Source organism: Epinephelus moara, chromosome 9, assembly GCF_006386435.1.
Source record: "Epinephelus moara isolate mb chromosome 9, YSFRI_EMoa_1.0, whole genome shotgun sequence".
Lineage (NCBI taxonomy): Eukaryota > Metazoa > Chordata > Actinopteri > Perciformes > Serranidae > Epinephelus > Epinephelus moara.
The window spans coordinates 37,728,466-37,742,623 of NC_065514.1; the positions used below are offsets into that span (position 1 = coordinate 37,728,466).

General features: G+C 46.1%; 2 protein-coding genes and 1 pseudogene across 2 annotated transcripts in view; 1 reads left to right on the forward strand and 2 right to left on the reverse strand.

Annotated features, from left to right (window-relative positions):
* ajm1 (apical junction component 1 homolog) overlaps positions 1–2,010 on the reverse strand; it is a 91,214-nt gene extending 89,204 nt beyond the window's left edge. Inside the window, exon 1 of the mRNA XM_050052660.1 lies at positions 1,809–2,010. The gene's annotated coding sequence lies outside the window, so the exon portion shown is untranslated. The remainder of the gene's footprint in view (positions 1–1,808) is intronic.
* The window catches only part of LOC126396001 (uncharacterized), a 43,088-nt pseudogene extending 31,081 nt beyond the window's left edge, over positions 1–12,007 (reverse strand).
* LOC126395310 (uncharacterized) overlaps positions 1–14,158 on the forward strand; it is a 196,311-nt gene that overhangs the window by 143,371 nt on the left and 38,782 nt on the right. The gene's annotated exons all lie outside the window — the stretch shown is intronic.

The window sequence follows — 14,158 nt, forward strand, 5'->3', positions numbered from 1 at the left end:
TTTTTTTGGGGAGTTTTTCCTTATCCGCTGCGAGGGTCATAAGGACAGAGGGATGTCGTATGCTGTAAAGCCCTGTGAGGCAAATTGTGATTTGTGATATTGGGCTTTATAAATAAAATTGAATTGAATTGAATTGAATTGAATTATTCTGTGTAATGATGACCATTGCCCTTAGGGTTTTTTTGGTTTCTCCTGCACATTTGTGATATCTATTCTATATATTGTAGGTTTTTTGTTAGACAAATAAGCTTTGTTCCTGTAATTTGTTTACATATTTTATTCATTTAAAATAAAATTTTCTGTTGCTGTGCCAATCCCTTGCCCCTTTAATGTGAAAGTTACATTTTAATATAAGATTTTGGCTGTTAACATTTTAGTATGATAAGGAAGTTACAAGATTTAGTGAAGTTATTTCAATATATCCATTTTTTGGACATTTTACAGCGCTTAAAAAATATTGCAATATTATTGTTTACCGTGATAATTTGGTCACTATAATCGAGATATCAAATTTTCCATATCGTTACATCCCTACAACAACCCCGCCCAGATTTAAGAGTACTGTCTGCAGTGGAAAAGCTGAACAGACCTAGGGTCTAGGTATTATGTCTGCAGAGTTACTTTTGGTTCCAAAGGCACCATACTGAAAGTGTTTGCTGGAAACTAGGCTGTACACTCCAGTTCCATGGGAAACACTGAATATCTACATATGAAGCAGGTGGCTTCCACAGAGTTTGCTATATTGTTCAGTAGCCAAGAACAGACAATTCAAACACTGGCTCTTGTTGGGTCCATTCGCGTTTTCGTGTTGGCCACTGTAGTTATTGGCACATGGAAGAAGGTTCAGTTCTGCAATCTCACCGCTAGATTCCAGTAAATCCTTCTGGACTTATAAGGGCTCCATAGTTATGTGATGATCACTGGTCAGTGATTTTGACACGGTGTGGCTAAATGATAAGTAAATGTATAAGATAACTCATCAAGGTAAAAGATAAAAATCCTCATGGGCAGATACATTTGAGAAATTCTTATTGTTCCAAAGTCATACAATTAAGTTAGAAACTTTAATCAATGCAAGGTCTGTATTTTGGTTGCACAAAAATAAAAATTGTATTTAAATTTCACTCCTATAGCTGAATATAAGCTATCTATCTATCTATCTATCTGTCTGTCTGTCTGTCTGACTGTCTGTATGTATGTCTGCACACATACTGTGGCCTCTGTACAACTCTACAACATCTGGCTAGGCAATTCTGCCGGACTTCTCTGGCGAAATGAGAGCAACCCATGCAGCCTGTGTGACATTGCAACAATCCATTAAATTAACCTGGGTTGCAATAGGTCCGAACAAACGTCGCATTAACGCGCTGAGCTAGCAAACACTGCGTAGTATATCCTGACTGCTGCTGCTGCTGCTGCATGAAGAGTTGCTGCCTAGAGCCAGAATCCTGATGAGGATGATGTCAGTGGTCAAGGATAGGAACACATTTTTCCAACATCAGCCAAATGACTGCATTAGACAGTAATGAGCAGGACAAAACCACCGCATCCCTCTGTGCTCATATTGTGCGATCCCAAACCGAACATGCTTTACGAGCTTCGAACGGTTACTGTTAATGCCGTAAGTGCACGGATGCGAAAACACATGTGTGTTAAATCTGTGTGATCAACGCATCAAATTAAACAGAAATGTAGAGAAAGGGCAATCCATCACGATGGGTTGCAGCAAGTGGAGGTAAAATACATAATCTGTGTTTCCCTGCATAGGCCAACACACGGTACTGCAAATCAAACGCTTCATGTCTTACCGCATCAGTCCGGACAGCCAGCCTCTGCTTATCCATTTTCTGTCAATGATGCGATACGAGGCAGTGCGATTGTGGTCTCCCAATGACGACATCGGACATGTGCAAGAGGTAAAACTGCAATATCCGCCTTATTGGTCAGACTCGCGGATTTTTCCTCCCATCGTTGGTTGATCGCTGCGCCACCCCGCTGCACCATCCACATCTATGTGGCCGTAACCACAACCCAACCACCCACCCAGGCTCGCTCTCTCTCTCTCTCTCTCTCTCTCTCTCTCTCTCTCTCTCTCTCTCTGCCTCCATCACGCCTGCAGCACTGACGCTTTAAATCTCCGCCAAGGAACTGTGATTGCCTACGTCCTCCATCTGTTTGCCCGTGACAAACATATTTCCATAAGGGAAATATGTTGTGCGCACTGATTCTCCCAGGAAGAAGAAACATTAACATTTTAGAGGCCCTCCATGACCTTGCACTCAGCGCCACCGACAGGATTGCCTACTAGCCTTTTGCAAGCTGTAAACTCGAGTCAGCTGACATAATATCAATTAGCATTTGATCAGGTACGTGCAGAGGGGGAGGCTTAGGGCCTCTCTGGCTCTTCATGTCCAAAGTGCCCTTTTGTCATGGCTTTTTTGTTTGTTTTAGTTTTTAGTTTTTGTGAACTCCTCCATGGCACTTATAAAGACGACCATGTAAAAAATTGATAATAATTTTGCAATAAATACATGACCTGACTACTGTCAGAGAGTTTACAAATGACCTTTCACCTGCTGCAGGTGAAAGGTCATGCGGCAAGTCACAGGGTTCATCCCAATACCGAGGGTGTTTCTCAAAGTCAAGGATTCTTCTTTTGGAGGACGGGTCCTCCCAAGAAAGGATCCTGCAGAGGCAAGGGAAGAAGCTGTCCCCAGGTATATGTCATTAACCCTCAGCAGACTGAGGGGATTTCAGGGTACTATGATCATTTTGGCACTCTAATGTTGTACAATTTTACCAAATGTAGCAGTATTTTCAGAGTCATGCGACTGTAGGGAGAATATATTTCTGGATCATACTTGTGGAGTAATGAAATAAAGACAACAGCTGAATATAGTTCTAAATTATTGCTACAGTATTTACACAGACTCACACAGAATCATTCTGCCATTTCAAAGTGGTCCATATTTTATGTGTGTACCACCACACACTCCGCTACAATAATATGAATAGCGGATCTGATCTGATTAGCCGCGCTGCTGTGAAACAGCTGACCGCCCCAATTGTACATTATACCGCCGGGTAATCCTCTGAAATAAGTTCACCTCAAATGAGTGATGCTTTGACCCACAGGATATTCTAACATCTTTACTGAGGCCAGTCTCACTGTGATTCCCCTAAAAAATACACCAGTTGAAGCTGACAGAATGAAAGCCATTATCTTGTCATTATCATGTGAATAGTGGTGGGAGGAGACACTTGTACTCCATCTCTGCTTTAAATGATCGATTTAAAAACTTTTTAGCTTTGGTAGGGAACATGTGAGACCATGCTGAAAAAAATTTCAGCACTAATTTCCATACTGTTTTGAGCTACAGATCAGATGATCTTGATGACTGTTTCTTTAATCAGCTTCCTGAGCTGATGCATTTGGCCTACAGATGATAACAGTATAATAGCTGTAGGCGGCTCTATGCTTTATAATATTATCCACACATTACAGCACCATTATTCCACAATCATATCTTTTAATTCTCAAGTTTTTGTAGTTTACACATTAGTTTCAGAATTTTCATAAAACAATAAAACAGATATAGAGTAGCCTAACAAGCTTACCTAGGAGTTTGCAACAGTTATTTCTAACGTTACATACCAAAACTGATTTATTAGTAGCTAAAGGCAACTGTTATGACAACATGACAGCACCTTATCTCTGCCTCAGCAAACGTTACGAGACCTATTAGCTACAGCTAGTGCTAGCCCTCTGACTAGCTGCACCACCGGCTAGCAACGTTACAGTTTACATAGGCATTTAGGACGCAAACTAAACTATTAGCATTGATACAACTCTGTACAGAAAAATAATAGTCATTTAACATTTTATTCCCTATTTTCAGTAACTTCAGTCTTACTTGCTGCCTAATCAAAATCCTCGCTGTTGCCTATCGATTGTGCTTTGACTCTGAGCTGCGGAGCTCTCGTCTGGAGACACTGACTGAGAGGAGGCTTTCAGCGGGGAAGGAAGCGAGGACACACAAGTGCAGCCTTCGCAGAAGTCTTTTACCGACTGACAAACCCTCCTGATTGGATATCAGGTATTGATTGGACAGCGCAGCGCAGCAGCTGATCGGACTGATCTGATACATCACAATATCAGTGGAATGTCATTCTGGAGGGAAGACAGATAACAGATTAAACTCAAATGTATCACTGCCACATTTTATATTTTACTTGTTCTCTGATTCACCATTGAGTTAAAAATCTGAACAAGAAAAGGAAACCAGCGACTTTCTTCATTTATTAGACAGATTTTTCTCCTCACAATCTATTACTTCCCTTATCTACATTTATCGATACAGTTAGGCCCAATCCTTATACCAACCCCTTGTCCACTACCCCTTAGCCCTTGGCCCTACCCCTAGCCATTGCCCACTACCCCTTGACCCTAGAAATGAAGCAATGAGGGGTAGGGGTTGAAATCTTTCCCTAGGAAATGGGACACCACTCACTACGTCACCGCGTTGGTTACATTCACGCATAGGTAACTATTTTAAACAGGAAGCTGCGAGCCATCTACATTTCCAACTGGCATCTACAATGAAGTCTCTGGTTGAGCTCATCCTACCTATCGTGTTTGCTGTATTCATCATGCTTCATTTGATGAATGACAGACGACAGGGGACTTCTGCTAGCAGGTCCAGGTCATTGGTCCGACATCCCATTAGTCCGACGGTCCGCGGTGCTGAACGGCTCCCGGTGGGCGTATTTCTACCTTGATGGTGCGCCGCGACCGGCTCTGGGTCAGCTGGGAAAGGCTTGAGGCGAAGCAGGCTCACAGCTTATGTGTTTGTCACTTTCTTTTCCAAGTGGTTTTTGTGCCTAATAGTCTAGTAGCCAGCCCATAGAGCCCCATTGTGAACCCGGAAATGTTGAGTACACCAAAGTTTTATTGCAGAAATGTGAAGTATGGGTCCCCAGCATACAGAAACTGCCGGATGCTAATTTTCATATGTTGAGCAATTTGCATAATTAGCACAATTAGCATAATTAGCAGAATCGTCCAGATTGACAATAGATTTTGCACTGTGTGACCAGTTTCTACAATATTGGAGTGGTTTAAGAGGTTTTAGAGGATGCTGAATTCAAGTCTGGCACTTTCAGACTTCAAAGTGGTAATTCTTTAACAAATTTGGATAAATTTAGACACATTTTTTATTAATTTCGGACAAAATTTTAGGTTATTTTCATGGTAAACACAATAATCTCACATTTCAGAATCACAAGAGCTCTTGCTCTTTGATGTGAATGTTGATAACCTAAATTTGTTTTCATTTCTTGAGGTCCGGTCATGTTTTTATGCAAATAAGCTGTTGCAGCTAGCTGTTGTAGTTGTAATAAGTATGTTGTAAAGCAAGGGAGCATAGTCTAGTTTTAAAGTACTTGAAACATTTAAAAAATGTATGGAAAACTTAATCATAAAGGGAGCAGTTTCACCAACTAGCAAGTCTTCCTTAAAGCGGAACGCCGGCGTTATTGAACTCATAGCCCTATCGAACAAGCTAATCACAAACAACTGAAACGTTAAGGAATGAGAATATTTGGTACAACATAACTTAAGTTGTGCGCTCGGCAGTAGAGCTAACCTAACAGGGCATTTTTGCAGTTTCGGTTTCATTTCAAAAATGCCTGGTTCAGTGCGCTTTAGCAGCTGGGTACAGAACTCGTGCTACGTATTACCAAATTTTCCCATTGCTGCACATTTCGGTTACTAGTAACAAGCTTGCATGATAGGGCTATGAGTTCAATAACGCCGGCGTTCCGCTATAACACTGGTAGGGAGTTTTACCTAGTAGAACAGGCCCTGGGTCGAACCTGCAACCACCCAACAACGGCAGATTGGGAATTGAGAGTGCTTATCTTAAAATCCCTGAATACATGTCTACTTCTGGGTGAGGTTTACCAGTGTTAATATACCTACCTAGCCTCAGTTACGCCTTCTGTGACACTCACCCCCCTTAACCTCACTCTCATTTGTGTCACGGCACCAAAATATCAGCAGTCTTCTCATATAGTCTGCCTGCCCTGGGTTTCAAACCTGTGACCTCCCAGCAACTCCAGATTGGTAATACCAACGCTGAGCTGACCCAGGCTCCCAACTCAGTAGTTAGCAAAGTTGGTTAAGTGAGTGAGGTTTACCAACATGCACTAGTGCAACTAGCATCCTAGCTGCCATCAGTTGGCATCCATTACACTAGCCAGTATCCTAAAAGCCTGGATTGCTAGTCTAGGACGGCTAGTTTACCAACGCCTCTCTAAACAAGTTTTGACATTGTCAACCTGGGTGACCAATGTGGTACCATTCTGGCCATGCATGCTCTTTCAGGATGTGATACCACCTCATATCCTGTTGGGAAGGGGAAGGTGCACTCAAGGCCATGAGAGTCGTACCTGGTAAGCTTCTCCACTGTATTGGAGAGGCAGAAGCCACAGATTTACAGATCACAAAAGCAACGAGGGCTTTCTTTCTGGCTCTGTACAATCAGAGGAACTCTGTAACCTTGGATGCAGCCCAGTATGAAATTTACTGAAAGCGCAAAAGGTCCCCAGCACTGAAGACACTACCTCCTACAGAGCGCAATATGCGCCTTCATGGAAGACATGCCCACCTACAGGTGCTGCTATGGAAAGCAGCAGACCAGCCTGATCCACCGGCTGTGGATATCACCTTGCTTGGATGGGACAAGAAGATGGGCCTAAAGGAAGGAGAGGAACTGATTATGCCCACCCAGAATTCAAGTCCAGCTGCTCCTCCTGCTTTGTTAGATGTTGTCAGCTGTGGTTGCAAAGCCGGGTTGAAACCTTGCACATCAGCAAAGTGCAGCTGTGCAGCTGCAGGTCTGGCCTGTACCAGTTATTGTTCCTGCAAAGGCAATGATGGTATATGCTGCAACATACTCACACAACACCAAGAACACAAAGAGAGGGATGATGGGTCCGGAGAAGATGATGACAGAACAGACGAGGATAGTGAAGATGATGAGGCTGCCTTTTGTTAATTAATTGTGAGGCATAGCAGTTTGCCTGAAGGTGGTAGCCAGTGTGTGCTTTGTGTGGTGCGGAGGTGAGGCCCTCTTGGTTAGCCTTGCATCTGGCGGGCTGACCCGGGTTGCCCAGACTCAGTTTTAACTCTTGCGTCTCGCGGAGTTTTAACTGGGTCCTCGTTGGATCTTGCGACTTGTGGACCAACCTGGGCAGCCTTTCTGCCATTCGGGCCTGGCCCTAGCGACTTGCGGGGCCTGTCTTGTATGGCATGTATATAGTGTATATTTGTACATAGTTCGTTGATCACACATGTTGATGGGCTTAGGTGATGTCATCTCATTGGGTGTCTTAAAGAGCTACCCCATTAATACCCCATTAATATGTATTGTACAGTTGCAGGATCCAAATTATGTCAAATACCTACCATTGCTTTTTCCTCCAGAAATGCACAACATTCAGTCTAACAAAGATTCAATGAAGCAATTTCAGCTTCACTACATCCTGAAAACAATGCATCAACATTCACAAGAGCACTCATGATTCTGAAATGTAAGATCATTGTGTTTACCATAAAAATAACCTAAAATTATGCCTGAAAGTAATCAAAATTTGCTTAAATACATCAAAATATATAATAAAATTAGCTCTTTGAAATCCGAAAATGCCAGAAATGAAATCAGCATCCTCTAAAACCTCTAAAACCACTCACATATTGTAGAAATTGGCCATACAGTACAAAATATGTGGTCAAAATGGACGATTAAGCTAATAATGCTAATTATGCTAATTATGCAAATTGCTCAACATATGCAAATTAGCATCCAGCAGTTTCTGTATACTGGAGACCCATACTTCACATTTCTGCAATAAAACTTTGGTGTACTCAACATTTCTGGGTTCACCTAGTTGGCTACTAGACTATAAACCTAACCAGACCTTAACCACAGGGCATCATGATGATTTCAGAACGGACGTCGGAACAATGGATTTAATATGGTCGGAACAATGGGATGTCGGACCAATGGGCTGTCGGACCAATGGGCAGTTCCCCTGCTAGCTAGCTAGCTAACCAGCTAACTTTACAAGGCAGCATAGTTATACTAGCTGGCATGTTATCGTAATGTGAAAAATCCAACAATTTTGCAGAACAGGACAGATGACAGATGCCAGATAGTGCGAGCTAGCTAGCTAGCTAACCAGCTAACATTACTAGGCTGCATAGTTATACTAGCTGGCGTATTATCGTAATGTGAAAAATCGGACAATTTTGCAGAACAGGACAGATGACAGACGCCAGATAGTGCGAGCTAGCTAGCTAGCTAACAAGCAACCTAACGACAGTAACATTAGCTATGTATGAATTTTTTTCCCCGTCTCTTGCTCGGTGGTAGCCATGGCGACGTCTACCCCTCGCTGGCAAATCAGCATCTGAAATCCCTCGCTCCGCAGGGCTAGTTTCATACCCACTACCCCTCGTTATGCCCCCCACCCCTACACGGAAAAAGGAATTGGGACACCACTACCCCTCGCGGGAACGCGCAAATTTAGGGGTAGGGCCAAGGGGTAGGGCTATGGGGGGGGTATATGGAGAGTCCGTCTGTCATCAAGAAACACTTAAACATCAGTGATCATCATTTCCATTCAGTCACACCTGAGGCTAATCATTCTTGAGCGTCAGGTTGATGAGTTGAAACATTTGACCGAATAAATTATTTCAAGTGTTCAAAGACATCGTGATTATATTCTGGGTTATTAAATAATGAACTCACAATCAGAATATCAATAAATACAGAGGCAAATAATGACTAAATCATATAAAACATATAATCATATAGTGTGACTCTGAGCAGGACACAGTACAGATTATAAATACAGAATGCAGGTTGTTGTTCATGTGCAGGTGATTGTTAGACAGCTCTGCTGCCCTGTCACTGTTAACTGTATCTGTATCTTATATATGTATAAACTAAGCACAAAAAGTAAGGAAATTTGTGTTTGGTAGAATATTTCTTTGTTGTAACAATGCTTCTTGGCAGTAAATCTTATACCGTTGGAAAGCCTGTTTATTTCCCTTTTAAATCAATCAATCAATCAATCAATCAATCAATCAATCAATCAATTTTATTTATAAAGCCCAATATCACAAATCACAATTTGCCTCACAGGGTTTTACAGCATACGACATCCTTCTGTCCTTAGGACCCTGGCAGCGGATAAGGAAAAACTCCCCCCAAAAAAACCTTTAACGGGGATTCACTAGCAAGGACCACACCACAACAATATGCAGTTTAAAGATTTAATAAAGATGTGATTGTCAGAGAAATGGTTATGAATGGGGTGGTGATGAATGGGGGAGTGCAGATTTGCAGGTGAATGAACGGGATGGAGATGACGTCATCGGAGGGTCGGACTGGGTGAGGTGTAGATGTGGGCGGAGAGACTCAGTGTGGGGGTTCCGTCTCGTGTTCTGATGAGCCCGTGCTGTTAGGAAGCCCCCCAGTCGATGCCTAGAATGAGATGAGGATAGGTACACAGCAGATTGACAAGAGAGAGGAACAGAAGGGGAGGGAGGGTGGGTTCAAGAGATCTGACAGGCCTGTGGTAGAGCTTTGCTGGTATATATACGTTAGTCAGGTGATTAGAGGAGTGGTTGAGGTGTGACGTTAGTCAGGTGATTAGAGGAGTGGTTGAGGTGTGGTCCTGCTCCTGAACCTAAGTTAAACAATAAACTCCATTTCACTAGCAAGGACCACACCACAACGATATGCATTGTAAAGATTTAATAAAGATGTGATTGTCAGAGAAATGGTTATGAATGGGGTGGTGATGAATGGGGGAGTGCAGATTTGCAGGTGAATGAATGGGATGGAGATGATGTCATCGGAGGGTCGGACTGGGTGAGGTGTAGATGTGGGCGGAGAGACTCAGTGTGGGGGTTCCATCTCGTGTTCTAATGAGCCCGTGCTGTTAGGAAGCCCCCAAAAGAGTCTGATTAAGTGAGGCTTAGTCTGTCGTGTGCTAGACGGAGATCATTGAGTTTATTGTGGATATAGGTTTGATATGCTTGTGAAGACCAGCGGCCGAGGACCTGAATGCCTTTGTCTGAAATTCTTGATCTGGCGGCTGAGGAGGCAGCTCCGATGCGGAACAAATGGCAAGAGTAATGGTCTGATGAAATTCCGGAGAGACGGAGGATATTATGGAAGTGTTTCTGGAACCAGAAACGGGTGGCCATCCTCCCTGTTTCGGTGAGGAAGAGGGGATCTTGTGGTGAAGCGCGGGCGGAATACCGGGTGTGGATGTATCTGGTCAGTGGCTCGTGCGGGCTGAGAAAGGAGTTGAGGCGAAAGATGTAGATGGTAAAGGATACTCCTAACTGATCAGTTTTACTCCTGCAGAGTGTGAATATGAGCGAGTTGGAAGTGTGAGTGGTGATGTCGGATAGACTGGGATGACGGGAAGGATTGTAGACAGATGAGGTTGGAGCGAATTCAGAGCACCTCAGGAATCCGAAGAAAGCGAGTAGAAACATTGATTCCAGTGTTAAGTCGACTGTGAGAGAAATGTAACCGGAGCGCAGAGTGCGTATGCAGCGGCAGAGCAGATCGGAGGTGAGAGACGTCTGGCTGTCAGCACTGGTTCGTGCTTTCGTAAGCCTTTGATTAGCATGGTGACGTGAGCGTGCAAGATTGACTGACAAGGGAGGCCGGTGGATAATTTATGGAATAAATTGATACCAGCCAGATATGTTTGTATGCTGGTAATACCCGCCGAAACCTACAGAGGGAGCCGCGTCCGTGTAGAGTTGAATGTCCTCGGGATGGGTGATGAAGTCATCGTAGAAGAATGAGATGCCGTTCCAGGATGACAGAAATTGCTGCCACATGTGCATTTCCATTTTACAAGTGTCGTCCAGGACCCCGCGGTCGTGGAGAGAGGGAATGGATGCAGCTTTGGTCAGTAGTTGAGAAAGAAAAGATTTTGCCTGTGGAATTATGCGGATGGCATAATTGAGGTGCCTGAAGAGAGCGAGCAGCTGGCGTTTGGTGCACTTGTCTTTCAGGAGATAATTAGACAAGAGCAGCGAGATACACTGCACTTTCTCCAAGGGCAGTGAAGCCTGGAATGACAGTGAGTCCAGAGTGATGCCCAGAAACTCGATGGACGTGCCAGGTCCTGAAGTTTTTTCTTCGGACAGAGGGACGCCGAGGTCGGAAAATGCGGACGTAAGTGTAGTGAGACCGTGGCGAGGAGGTGAGGACGGAGGAGTCACGACAAGAAAATCGTCAAGGACATGAAGCACGTAGGGGAGCCTGTAATTGTTGGAGAGGATCCAGCATAGAGCCTCGGATAAAGAGTCAAAGATTTTGGGACTGCTCTTGCAGCTGAAAGTGAGGCGCACAGAGAAGTAGTAAGCCCCCTTCCAGCAGACACCAAAATAACACCAGAAGTTGGGGTGAATGGGCAAGACCTTGAATGCGCTGGTGATATTAGCCTTAGACAGCCATGCCCCATGTCCCACCAGACGGATCAGTGCCATGGCGTGGTCAATGGTGGCGTACTGCATGGAGAAATCCGGGCTAGGAATAAGGCTGTTGATGCTCGGGATGTCGGAGCCGTGTGGAGAAGACAGGTCAATGATCAGCCTCTTTTTCCCCGAGTATTTACGTGTGGCGACACCAATGGGACTAATACGGAATACAGAGAAAGGAGGATGATCGAAAGGGCCTATCATAAATCCCTCAGTGACCTCTTTTGCCAGTAACGTGTCGACAGTGTCAGGCTCAGTGAGAGCGGATTGAAGATTGTGACACGTGTGGGAAGAATCGGGAAGCACCTCCATGCCAGGGTGGAAACCGTGAGTGAAGCCAGAGATGAGAAAATCAACAAACTGCTTATCAGGGTGATCACTGAGAGCAGCAGCAGCGAGTGCACGTACCTTGATGGGCGTGTGAGGTGACATTCTAGTCATGCTGCTGTGTTGGTGGGATTGTGGGGGCAGGTGGTCCTGGTGTGAGCGCCCCCGCAGAAGGAGCAGACGTGCAGGAGGCGGCAGCCGGATGTGTTGCAACCCCACTGATTGAAATTATTGCACACCATCCTGCCGCCTAGATAGAGGATCGGCCGTCCTCGCTTGTCGACGCCCTTTGACACCGGCACATTGACAGTGGGACGTGCGTCCTTGGCTCTGAGGATGACAGGAGGAGGAGGTGCAGCAGAAGACAGACGGTCGAAGATCGGGGCATTGCGTGGAGTGGTGGGGCGGGAGTGCAGTGGAGGAGCCATGATAGTGCATGCAGAGGCCGGGTGAGAGGGGGCGCCGCATAAGTCACAAGAGAGGGAGGAACGAGCTGCGAAAATGCGGCAGTATATTTCAGAATCGAGGACCCCCCAGTACGTCCCCTGATTTAGCTGCTGCAACCGGCCGGCTGCTTGTGCAGCAAAGTGGACATGGTAGCTATAAAATCCCACCCCCCCGAAACGCAAAGCCATGTCCAACATGATGGACAGATAGTCGTCCAGCTCTGATCGACGGTAAGGAAAAGCAGAGCAGATGACGTTGCGAAAGAGGGAGAAAGCTAGAGCAAACTCAACAGGAGTCAAGTCTTTACACCTGTCTGGCAGTGACTGCTTTAATAGAACTGGACCAAGGACAGTCTGCAGTTCCCTGGGTTGACTACTGTCGAAAAAAGATGGCTGAATGAGCTGGGCTAGGTCTACATAATTACCGGACAATATTTGCTGGCGCAGTGAGTGCGAGATGGGTGAGGGGCGGTGAATGGCAGAGGCTGGCGGAGCTGGTGGTGTGGCTGTGGCCAAAGTGTAGACGGCAGCAGAGGAAAAAACATTAGGGTGTTGGGGAAGGGAGGGGGTAGGGGGTGGGTAGGGAAGGGGTAAGGAGAGACACGTCGGAAAGAGAGTGGAAGGCAGTGAAACGCCTGCCGGAGGAGCCCCTTGTGCTGCAGGACGGGGCTCCTGGGCTGTGATGCCAGCCGGAACAGGATAGTTGGAAGGAAGGGTAGAGGAAAGGGATGTGGGGATGGAGGATGTGTGTGCACGGGATGAGAGTGGAGGCCTGCGAGACAGGGAGGAGAAGAAGGCAGATATTGCGCATGACATATTTGCATCAGAGGGAGCAGGCACAAGGGGTGATACGACCTGACCCCCGGCTGGGGGAATGAATGAGAGAGGCTGCTCCGGCTGGAGTGGTGGAGGCGCCGTGACGTCACCGACGGTGACGCTGGTGGGAGTAGGCCTTGGAAGGGAACCCAGAAGTGCGGCCGGCTTGGGAGAAGGAGCTGTGGTCTCGGGAGCCCGGACAATGGCTGAATAGAGCTGGAACAGCCTGGACTTATTGTCGCTGCGGTGGAAGGGGATGTTTTTTGCCCTCAGGAACCGCTGGAGCCGGGCGATGGTCCAATCCCTGATGTCGGGCTCTTGTTGTGGACGTCGAGAGGGTGGAGATGGCCGAGTGGAGCATGACGGAGCACCGCAGGAGCGGCGAGGTCGACTAGACGCTGCACCGCTGTGGGAAGGAGGAGGAGGAGACCGCTGCTGACTCCCACGGTTGTGGATGCGGCGTCGATTTCCCACCCGCGAGGACGGAGGAGAGGAGGCCTGAGACCCACTAGGAGTCGGGGCGATCTCGTTGATGGAGCCCAATGGAGAACCACGGCGAGATCGAGGGATGTGGACCACAGAGCGCAGCCGGCTCCCCTGGGAGTGTCGGCTACTGGCAGACCGCTGAGACAGAGTCAGAGGATCACCTGGCTCAAACAGGGAGTCGTACAAGTCGTCGGAGTCGGAGTCGGACCCGGACGGGTTGACTTGCAGCACATGATCCATCTCAGTGAGTACACGAAAAAACACACTTGCTGAGATACGTAGGGTCGCCAATGTTTGAGAGATCTGACAGGCCTGTGGTAGAGCTGTGCTGGTATATATACGTTAGTCAGGTGATTAGAGGAGTGGTTGAGGCGTGGTCCTGCTCCTGAACCTAAGTTAAACAATTAACTCCATAAAAAAACGGTAGAAACCTCAGGAAGAGCAACTGAGGAGGGATCCCTCTTCCAGGACGGACAGACGTGCAATAGATGTCGTACAGAACAGATCA